At 42.9% G+C, this 11,813-nt stretch overlaps 1 long non-coding RNA gene across 1 annotated transcript; it reads right to left on the bottom strand.

Moving 5' to 3' along the window:
• Window positions 1-946: 946 nt before the first annotated feature.
• LOC119706696 lies at window positions 947-11,592 on the bottom strand. The gene is made up of 3 exons (XR_005258587.1): window positions 9,680-11,592; window positions 8,628-8,727; window positions 947-8,088 (listed from the first exon to the last, which is right to left on the bottom strand). It is a non-coding gene; the product is annotated as an uncharacterized LOC119706696 (long non-coding RNA).
• Window positions 11,593-11,813: the final 221 nt, after the last annotated feature.

The following is an 11,813-nucleotide window of genomic DNA, read 5'->3' as shown; positions in this document are numbered from 1 at the left end:
GATCACTTGTATCCAGCTGGGGATAGATCCTCAGCTCGTGCTCATCCTCACACCACCTCTGCAGCCAGTGGGGCTTGGATGCCTAACACCTAGCCATGGTTTATTCTCTGCTGTTTCCTGGCCCTATTGAGTAAATGCAAATTTACACCCAATCATTGCACAAGGCCTGAGCTGGAATGAGAAACAGCCCTAATTAAATTTTGTAACTGAAATCATTATTAAGGTCTTGCTCATTTTCTCAATAAAAATATTCCAGCTGAAAGGATTATTTTTACAAGTGCTATTTATAATTAAGCATCTCACTTGATTCTACCACAAACAAAATGTAAATCATGTTTTGCTCTGCTAAAAGGTGAGGAAAAGAGAAAGTGTCTCCGAGTAATTTATACCACATTTTGTGGTTAGCAAAAACACAGGTTTATGCAAACAGGGGTTTGTTGAGGTCTGTGTATTTTACTTTTAAGTTACTTCATTTCAGCTGGGCAGAGGAGCCGGGGAAAAGGAGCAGCTTGCTCATCCCCTGCAGTGCAGCTGAGCAGCTCCTGGGTGAGCAGGGCTGGGTGGTGAATGTGTCCCCCCTTCCGTGGCTGTTGGAGCCAGCCTGGGCTCACAGCAGGTGTTGATAGTGGGAAAAGTATTTATTGCAGTCTGTCTGGAGATCTGAATTTGAGATGAGCTTCCTTTCCAAGCTCAGTGGTTCCCTGCAGGCTGCAGTGTTTTGGGTGCCTTGAACTGCTGGAAGGTGCTGCAGCTGACAGATGAGATGTTTCTGACCCACCCTTGACTGCACTGAGTGTTTTCTCTTGGAGAAATCCCACCCAAAAATGTTCCTAAAGAACTGTAAAAATTGAAACAAAAGGAAATGTTTTCAGTTCAACCCATGAGCTTGAGCTTTTCCATGGGCATGTGGTCAGTAAAGCTGACACAACAAAGGAGTGTGGTTTCATTCAATGATTTAATTTTATACATAAAATATAAATGCATAATGTGTTCAGCTTAAATTACCTGCCTTTTAAACTCAATTTTTGCTATACTTAAGATATTTATCCTTTGGTTATTCCAGGTACCGGAGAACTGAGTCTTCAATTTACATTTGAAAAGGAAATATTTTCATTACTGTGGTGATTAGGAGCTCCAGCTAAGGGTTAGCCTCTGCTTTTGCTAGATACTGTACAATCATAGCTCAGAGAGATGACACCTGCCTTAAATGCCTCATAATCCAATAGGAAGAAAAAGAAAATATATGTATCTAATTACAAGGAAAGGGTCTGATGAGCAGAGGCCCAGGAAGGCAATAACCAAGTGGCAGCTTGCATGGGGCTGTCATTAAACCCTTCCCTGTGGAGAGAGGAACGTGAGTTGTGCTGCCAGTTCTGCCTGAACAGATTTTCAAAATTAAGAAAATTTAGAATTAAAGGCCATCTGCTGGCAGATTAGGTAAATAAAAATACACCGTAATTGGATTTGGTGCTCATTTGTGCCGTCTGGGTTATAAATGATAGGAAAGGTCACATTCCTTCAGGCTATCTGAAGTGGAGTGAATATATTGTCTCATCTTTTCATGACCCCTAGGTTAAAACGTAGTATCAATTTCACTGTTGTCTTTTTTTAGCCCTGAAAATCTCACTTGTGATGCTGTGAGCAGCTCAGCATCCTCGGCTCTGCCTGGACCCCTGCCAGAGGGTTGTGTGTTTGGAAACAAGTAGATTTTTAAATGACAGGACAAACCAGCTGGGCTGGAAGCTTCCAGCTCAAGTAATTACGGTTCTGCAATCTCCTATTTCAAATTTGGTGTTGCAGACACCAACCTCCAGGTGTTAGGGGAATAGTGGGAGCAAAGCTCACCCAGCTAGACCCCGGCTGGAGAGGTCAGGTGGCAGCTCTGCAGTGGGGGGAGCAGGAGGGGAGGGGAAGGACAGGAGAATGGGAGGAAAACAGTGGGAGGACTTCCCAGGCGGGAGGTGCATCAGGCTGAGCAATCAGAGGATGGGATGCAAGAAAGCCCTAGCTGTGATTAGTGTGATTTTCACTGTCCTTCAATTAGTTGTTGCCCACAGAAGCTGTGTCCCATCCCTGGAAGTGTTTGTTCAAGGCTACGTTGGATGGGGCTTGAGCAACCTGGTCTAGTGGAAGGTGTCCCTGCCCATGGCAGAGGGATTGGAACTGGGTGACCTTAAAGGGCCCTTCCAACCCAAACCATTCTGTGATGATTGAGGAGAATAAATACAAATCCCCTGAATCAATGAGCTTCAAGTTCCCCTCCAACCCAAACTATTCTGTGATTCTGTGAGAATTGGGAGGCCCTGAAGAGTCATATGGTATGAGGCAGTGATGAGGAATGTAATGAACCATTTCCAAATGTGAAAGTCCCCCTCTCCTGGAATATTTGTATCTCCTTGTCAGTGATACCAGAAGGATGCCTAGCTTGAGAAAACACAAGTTGGTGGAACATGAATGAAGTTTAAATCATATGCACTCAGTTTAAAGCAAGAATCAAATTTAGAAACTGAAATAACTGTATTTTTAGACTGAGATCAGGAGCCAAGACAGTCCAAAGGAAGAGAAAGGTGTTGCATAACTGTATCTACAATTTTCCCTCAAATGAAAATGTGACTATGTGGAGGGCATTGAGAACTTTTAGCTCTTTTGAGGTTTTCTCTGGAAGTATTTATTTTCAGTTTGGAATAATAACAAACTAAAATCAATTACTCTGTAAAAATCTAATTATGGAAATTAATGTTTCAGTGTGAAACTACACAGGTGTTAGAACTTGCAAGCTGATTTATCACAGGTAGGTGGTCTTGTTTCCCTCCTCTTGCTAGTGGAATACACATGCTGACTTGAACATGGAGTTTTTTGGGTGCCCAGGATAGCTTCAGCCATCACAACACAGCCTCTGGGCTGGGTAAAGAAAAGCCAAGGATTTCCTGGAACACTGAAACAAATCCATGTGAATTCAGTCCGTGTTCAAGGAAACAAAGCCCGTGAAGATAAATAGGGCTAATCCCACCACAGCCTGCAAACAAACACTGCTGTTCAAACCTGAGACAGATAACACAAACAACCCTGGGAAAGCAGTTTGGAGAGTATCAAATCACATGACAAAGCCAATATACTGCTCTGTGACTTCCAATTAGAGACTTGCTGCTGCATAATTAAATTTCTGACGACACTGTATTTAAAGTCATGTCAGTCCTTTCATTTATAAATACTTCTCTGCAGGTGCTTGAGCTCCCAGCTGGAATCTGTTTTTCTAGGATCTAATCCTAGAAGTGGAGTTTTTTTCCCTTCATTTCAATTTTGAGTGGAAAAAAAAATCCCTCTGAACAGCTAAGGTACACAGGAGGGAAAAGATTTGAGTATTCTCAGTATGTTTAAGTTCTGTTGTAGGTCCCAGCTGCAGCCATGTATATTTTATTATCAGCATAACATATGTGTCCCCATGGTTGCACATTTCTGTAAATCAGGAGTAATCAGGCCTGGAACTTATTCTCTCTGATGTATTTTATACTTTACAAAAGTTGCAAAGGACATTGGCTCACCGATTTATTTTTTTTTTCCCTTTCCTCTATTTATACTCCTTTCCTAGAGAATTCATGCATGCAGATCAAAATATCCTTGTTTTTCCTGCACTCTTTGAGGGTTCCCAGGGTGCTGCCCCTGGTTGGGGTGTTTGGTGTGAGGCAGACCCTGTCCCATGGTGCAGGCAGACTGTGCTGCTGGGATGGATTTGTTTGCAGGGTCACAGTCAGCGTGGGCTGGGCTGAACTTGGGCTGGTGTGTGCCTGGCTATCCCAGAGTGGGACAAAGACACTGAGGAGTCTAGATCTCCTCAGGTCTCAGCACATGAAGCAGAAGGTGGAGGGGACTGGGGAGCAGCCCCCTATGGCCACCAGCTCATACCCTCATCTCTGGTGTGCACAGAGCTGAGAAGAGCCCAACCTGAGCTGGCTGCCAGTGCCAGCCACAGTGACTATCCATGGGCTTTCATGGCAATTTTGTGCTTAATAAATAAATAAAAGTGGATTTAAAAAACTGGAACAGAGAGAAGAGCATCACCTTTGGATTCTGGTTTGTTTTGAACCCCAAAGAAGACACAGCAAACTGAAATTTTCACCCCATCATAGAGGAGTGAGGGATGCTGCCTGGAGCAGGGATGAGCGTGGCCAGGGCTATTCCCCTCTGCCAGCCTGGGCTGAGGACAAGCTCTTGTCTGGGCTGTCTCAGCCTGGGCAAACAGCTTACAGAGTGGTGAGAGGTGTTAATGCCAGACTGCTCTTCTGCAGGGGTCACATCCCCCAAACCAGCACAACCTCTGCTCCCATCGAGCTCCTTGGCTCAGCAGTGGCTTTGCCAGGCTCAGGAGTTCATGGCATGGCATGTGGAAAGGTGAGGGACAACCTGTTCACCCTCAACCTTGTCCTGAGCAGTCACTGCCCATGGCAGAGGCAACAGTTAAATGAGTTTATTTTCTTCATAATAGCTTAAAAAAGTAGTCAAGCTGTTGGTCATTACAGTATGTTTAGAGCCAGATGAGAGAGTCTGCAGGTGCTTTAGGTTACTGCTTTTTCTGTGCTGATTGAGGTGGTGTGGAGCCCTGAAGGACAGGGCATCTGCACAGTCCCTGGGGTGAGAGGGCTCTTAGTGCCTTTCTGCCAGAGGGGTGGTGGATACAGGTCCTCCTTCATCCCAAATGACATTTTGTCCATCAAATCCAAGAGACATAAATAATGACAAAGAGTTGCAGAGCTGTGTGTGCACTTCCTGAGGACTGAACCATTTGATTCGCTGTGGAATTTCTGAATGGATAGCTGAACTCCTAAGTCCATTAAGCAAGGCAATTTACAGGGTTCTCAAGCTTTGCCCATGGAAACACATTAACACACTTTCCCATTTGGCTTGTTGAAAAGCCATTATCCTATATACAAAAGTGGGGAGAAAAGTAATACTGTTTTTCGAAGTTTGTTTGTTATGTTGAGTGGTGAAACCTTTGACAATATTGAAGGGAAGTGGAGAGGAATTTTGCCATATTGCTGTGTTAGGAGTGCTCTCACCAGCCCACATCTATCCAGGCAGCATTTGCTGCTGCCATTGAAATCTGCATTTTAGTGTTTTAGACATGATCTAGCAAATGAAGAATGAAGGTAATCCTTGAAGCAGACCAGGGATATGAATCTTGGCACACCTGAGTGCTCCCAAAATCACCAAAATATACATGAGGAGAAATGGCAAAATGTCCCTGGTGCCATCTCTGATAATTTACCACCTCCAAGAGATCTTTAAGGAGATGGATCACTTGCAATAAGACCAGTTGTGTTTTGGTGTGTTTTGATATTTATTTATTTTTCTTGATATGCTGGCTTCCACTAACCCCCTGTCCCTGAACAAGTGTATATCGCCTTAGGCGTGAGAGGAGGGATGTATTTGAGGGTAACAGATATTATGTAAAGAGGGTTTTGTCTGGGGTTGGGAGTACTTTGTCTCCCTGAGTCTTTGTTTCCCCTCTGTAAGTTGACATCCAGTTTCTTGCTCGTGGCTTTGGCTCTCAATGTGTTCTGTGGACAGAGCACAGGTACTGGATAGCTCTAGGGATGTAATTTGTTTCCTGAAAGTATTGGCTAGTGACTTTTTCATTCTAATTTTGAGGAGAAGTGGAATTTATCAGTGGTTAATACACTTTGTCTTGGAGAGGCAGCTCATGTAATCTCACTGTTGGATTTAATGCATTAACAGCATTTTACTTTCTGTCAGGGTGATGCTGCCAAAGGCAGGGACAGCTGTGGAAGGGAATACCAAAGTAAACAGGACACATTATTCAAGTAGATGAGTAATTTTAGCCTTACCTTGCTCCTTTATGTTTCCAGCAGAAAACACTTTCAGCACATCAATACTGGGAATTAGCAGCAAATCTTGCTCATCTGCCAAGCTAGCTAAGGAAACACTGTGTGTTTTCTCAGGCCCCTGTGAGAAATTCACTTGAAAGTGACAAAATGAGCAGGACCTTTTTTCTTTTAGTGGTGACAGTATCTCCAGGGAGATCTACCTAAGGTTCAGTGTAGTATAAAAATCACTAAGTTAGGCAGTAAAGTATCTCTATACTGAGTTAATTGCCGCTAATCTCTCAATTCCTTGTGCTGGCTTCTATTGTGTGGTTTTTTGTTATTAGTTACAATATGCCTTTATACCAGTAAGGGGGATATGTAGGTTTGAGTAACTGTGCTCTGGCTTAGGAAGATGCTTCCTCATCTCCCTTTGACAGGAATTCATATTTTGTAGATAGAAAGTCCTTATTTCTGTTGACTTCAATGGTAATTTTTTTATCGGTTTGCTGCTCTTTCATTGAGATTGCAATAATCTATCTAGCTGGTTTTGCTTTGCTTAATAGTCTCTAGAAAATTGCTCTACCAGGCAGGTGCAGCTGCAGCCTTATGGGTAGTCAATAAGAGGGTGACTTTGTAGCCTTCTTGTAGAAAGGTGTTTTAAATACCAATTTCAGCTAAAGTAGCTTTCTATTGCATTTTTTTGCCTATGGCACAGCATCTAGCTGTAGTGGTTCATTTTGCTTCTATGTACTAATTGCTGTCTGCTGGCTGAAATTTTGGCAGTTTGTTTGAACAAGATAACGTGCAAAAGTGTAGGAAAGAAAGGAAAGCACAGATAGGCCATCCCTGCAAAAAGAGGTGCATTTGCAGGAGAAAATCACTTCAAGCCTGTTTAGAGGTCTGACAGTTTAAAGATGACATATTTGTACACATACAGGGAGAAATGGCCTTTAAAAGTAGTGGACACTTTTTATCATTATTGCTTCTGTCAATACAAATAAAAAAAAAAAAAAACCTTTAAAGATAGTTCCACAGCACACACGTAACTGCAGCTGAGTGCCAGGAGGCAGACTTGTACTGAAATGTTTGAAAACTCTTAAGGAAAAATTAGGCAGGAAAGAAAATTGGAAAACAGCACTAAAGTTAACTCCAGAAGATTTAGAGATGTTAATGTGAAAGAAGAATCATGGGATGATTTGGGAAGGGACCTTTAAGACCATCTTGTTCCAATCTCCCTGCCATGGACAAGGACACCAAACAGCATAGAAACAAGCTCATTAATTCAAAGCAGAACAGTGATGAGGAAAATGCCCAGACCAGGTGTTCCATTGTGGCTGTGAACAGTCAGTGTGTGCCAGCATGTGTGGGCTCACACCTATCTCTGCCAGTGCTCCTCGGGCTCATTGAGATTATTTGAGAAGAGTTACTTGGGTGCACAATTTTCCTTGTTCTTTCCTTCTTTTTTTCTTGTTTTCTCAGCTCTGAAAAAAACCAAATGACCTTTAGAAAGGAGGAAATTGAAGATTCTTCATATTTTTTACCTTGCCCTGTGGTGCTCTCAGAATAGTCAGTGTGGTTCTTCAGGCTTAATCTGGACATTAGCAGACCCTCAGACCTGGAAGGATTGTCCATTTTTTCCCCATCAGTGAAGGTGTAGAAGTGATGCAGGATAGAAAGCTGTTGCTCCTAAGTTATCTCACAAAAACTTCATTGATGTTCCTCTTCAGAGCTGTCTGAATTTCCCCCAGCTTTCTGGTGAGATTTAGGGTTCATGTGCCTTTCCCAAGGCTCGCAATTCATCATGAGCTTAATGGTGCTTTCAGGCTTGCAATGCAAGGTGAGGCTGGCAGGATCACTGTCTCTGGAGGTCACAGTCTGAAGGTCGAGCAAGCACCTCTCTGTAACGTGCTTTATAGAAAGCAGGATGTTATTTCCTAGATTATCTTGTATGACTTAACACCAGGCTGCAGAGTTTGTCCATCACTGAACTGCTGCAGCATGTGATAACCAACGTGATGTGAAGGCTCTGCAATTCGTGCTGATGATTCAGAGCAGATCATTTGATATTTAGGGCTCTGTTCATTAATAAGTTATGCTCCATTTACCTTGTTTTCTGTGGAATTTATGAGTCAAAAGTGCAGAGTGCACCAAAAATGACCCATTCATCAAATTCCTCTTCTCTCTGTATGATTGGCTAACCCATCACTGCAGCCCCCAGGGGCACATTGCACAAAAGGTGTGTCCCGCATGAGAGAGCAAAGTGGCCCTAGGAGGGAAAACAAGAACTCAGCTTTTGTTTGAGCTTGCAGGTTGCCCCATTTGGTGTCTTTCAGCTGTGTGGGCAGGAAATTTCTCAAGCCAATTTGTTTTCCTGTTTGCTGCATGCACAGCCCGGGTGTTACGACAGCAAAGGAGGTGTCCTGCTCAGCCACAGGTCCCACTCAGTGCCACTATTGCTAGAGCTGAGAGGGAATGGAGGGAGGAAAAGGCTGCTCTGATAATGTAGATTTATCTGCAGTTTGTCTGTCTGCACATTAGCATAAACCAGGCCCATGACACAGAATAAGGATGAATTTGTTGAGGAGTCAGAGCCATGGCACGAGCCAGCTATGGGAGCACATGGGTTTGGTGAGATGAAGAGGACATGTAAAATCAGAAGAAATGCCATTTGCTTGTGAAAAACAGGAAAACATCTGCAGACTACAGCATCTCTAGCTGGCATCTAAACAACAACGTTCTTTCTTTTTTTTTTATGTTCTTTTTAGTTAAGCACATACATTCTTACATGTTGGCACAATTACTTACACATTGACATAAGCTAGAGAAGCAGTTTAAGGGCCATGAAGATGAAAGAATAACCATTGCACATATCCTTTTGATTTCCCACCACCTAATGGGCAAAGCCCTAGGGAGAAGACAAAGAAATAATAATTAGAGCATACTGCTTTACAGGATGAATTGTGAAAACGTCTCCAGTGCTGTTGGCAGTGTAGTGTGAAGATACAACAGCTTTAAATGACCTGTCTAGCTGGTAAAGCAGGGAGACTAATGTAGATTAATTCACAGTTTTTAGCACTTCATGCCTTGTTTAAAGCTGCTGTTGGTATCTACAGCCTCCCACAATATCCTGCCAGACTCCCTTCTTTCCCTGGGTTGCCTGGTGAATAATCATTCACCATTGTGGGTATCTGGCACACGGTCTTGGCTGACTTCGGGAGAATAGAGGGTGAGGAAAGTGGGATTTAGAAATGAAAAATAAAACTTGATTTCATGTGATATGAAAACTTAATTTCACATGCAAATTGCTAAATTCTGCATGTTGGGGAGCTGATTTTTACTCTTTTCCAGAGTGTGAGAATGTGTTGGGTTTCCAAAGGTCTTGAATACAAACTCAGAATATTTTTATAACAGACCTGTGGGGGGATAGAATATAACAAAATAAAGATAGTATAGAAAGTAATCTTACCCCTAAAGAGTTGCAGCTGGGCCAATTATCAAAGACTAGGAGTAGGCCTGACTTTACCAGGCCACAGCTGTAACTAGTAAGAATAAGAGAGCTGTAAAAGAGTGGGTTGGTTGGTTAAGAAGGGACGCCCCGAAGTGGGAAGGGAACTGGAGTCAGTTGGCTACCTGGTGAGGGAGAAAGAGTCTGCTCAGAGGAGCTGCTCACCAGAAAACACCGAAAAGGTATGAAACTTTTGAGATAAAAAGATGATTGTATGGAACTCCTGCTATATATATATGACAACACAGACCAGAGGTTTTGGTTTATGGTAAAAGGAGCAGTTGAAGCAAGCAGTTAGGATTCACCTGCGAGTGATTACTCATGACAAAATTGCTGTTAAAAAATATCTTACCCAACGCACTGGATGCCTGCTGCGAGTTGGACAGGCTGGGGCTTCACCAGGCAGCACCAGAGAGGTGGGACGCAGCCTGGAAGACCCTGGTCATGGTTCCTGGATTTCTCTGTTGGATAGATCCACCATTCCACACAATTAAAAGCATTTAAAAATGTCTTTAAGCTTTGAAGCTGAGTCAGGAGAGGCCGGTCATGCTCTCTGGGCTCCCAAAACCTGTGCTGGGTTTCCACAGAGCCCAGGAGGTTTCCTGTGTTGCAGTTGGGGTGCATTGGTCAGTGGCTTGGACAGAAGGGGGTGAGGATGGCCATTACCTCAGACAAGTCCTGGCTGTTGAGTTGAATTTGGGTGAACTTGTGGGCTTTGTATGACAGAAAAACCAACTGATGTTGGCTGGGGCTGTACCTTCCCCACACTCCTGTGAGTGGAGAGCAGGCAAGGCAAGCAGACAGATTGGGAAGGGGAAATCCAGCCTTCCTGGCATGTAGGCAAAACCGAGATATGATTAATTATGCACTTCAGCTCTGTGCACAAAGAATGCTTTTTTTTTGGTATTGAGCCAGCTGAGGGTGTGCTCGGCCTCTTCCAAGAAGGGAGGTTCCAGGCTGAACCTCTCCAGAGCCACTGCAGGACTGCTGAACTCATGTCTCCGTGCACATTTCTGCAACAGGGCTTGTGTTTGTGGGTGCCAAGCTCAGAAAAAACAAAGCTCAGCTTTTAAAATAAGGGGAGCTCCTGATGGAAGCCTAAAAGAAGAAAAAATAATCTCCATAATTTGTCTTAATTGCTGTAGTACTTAAAGAGGAAAAAAAAATCTGTGTGTGTGCATGGATGCAAGAAGAAAGTATTTAGATTTGTTTTGGAGGTCACGAGTATTAGAGTTTTATGAATGTAATTTCTGTTGGGAATCAAGTCTAATGGCAATGTAATTTATATGAAATATATAGCCTGAGATACTGTGTCAGTTGCACTGAAGTTAATGGTAAAACTCCAGTGTCCTCAGCAGGGACAGGATTTGATGCCTGGAGAAATGTTTCATTATTAAAAGTTTATTAACACTCCATGTGAAAGGGCTTTCTTCCTGTGCCCTGTTATGTCTGCGTAGCTGTAAGAGGTGAAGAACTAAGCAGTGGAAATAATGCACCAAACATTCCTTCTAGCCTGGAATTCTCCACACAGTGTTGTATTAAAGAATTGTATTGAAAAACATTGGCAAACAGATTAAAATACAGTTCTTTTAGACAAAGAGTCCTTGGAGCAGGGTATAGAGAAGAGCTGTAATGAATTTTTATCCCCTTGAATTTTGCAGTATAATAACTTCTACTGAATTACAAAAGGCAACCTGCACAAACTATGAGGACTTTTACTTGTTAAATTTCCATCTTTTTTTATTGTTCCTGTGGGATTGGCTCTTCACACATCTGATGACTCTTCTCCTTCTCTTGTTTTTGTCTGCCTGAGACTAATTTCACTCTATTTTTTGTACACATTTTGAAATATCTCATACTTTTTCAAACTGAAAAGGAATTTTTGGGCCTGAAAAACATCCTTTATGACTATCTCATACCAGAAGTGCCCCATGTAGTTTTCTTTTCATCCACGTGTTCTTCAATAGCATTTTTTAATTGTCTTACTGTCCTTTGTAAGATCTACTGCAGTTATGGGTATTGTCCTGTGACATCATTTTTGGAGATTGTTAATCCTCTAATTAATTCCCACCATAATCTCAATTAAATGTGCAGACACCTTTGCTTGGTGCTCCTGTGGATGGGAGGTGGATGGTCTGTGTTGTTACTGAAAGTGCATCACCTGCACGTGGAGCTGTTGGCTGCTTTTCTAACCTTGGGTAAAGGTGCCCTGCATGGAAAGGGAAACTCTTGGCACAAACAGAAAAATTCTGGGTTTCGGACCACTTTTGCTGCCAGACTGAGCCAGCAAAAGTGGGATTCATGGGCAGTTTATGCACGCAGATGAGAGCAAATTTGAGTTACTCACTCAAAGGATTTCAGCAGCTCTCCCTGGGTGCTTTTCTGCATCTTTATGCAGTTAAATACATTTTTCAACCTGGCTGTTTGCTTTGAGAAGTGGCTGGCTGCTTAAACACAGAGCTAGGATATCCCTGGATAGTGGGATG

This window comes from Motacilla alba, chromosome 13, assembly GCF_015832195.1.
Source record: "Motacilla alba alba isolate MOTALB_02 chromosome 13, Motacilla_alba_V1.0_pri, whole genome shotgun sequence".
In the NCBI taxonomy this organism is placed as follows: domain Eukaryota; kingdom Metazoa; phylum Chordata; class Aves; order Passeriformes; family Motacillidae; genus Motacilla; species Motacilla alba.
This window is presented reverse-complemented; position numbering and strand designations above follow the sequence as displayed.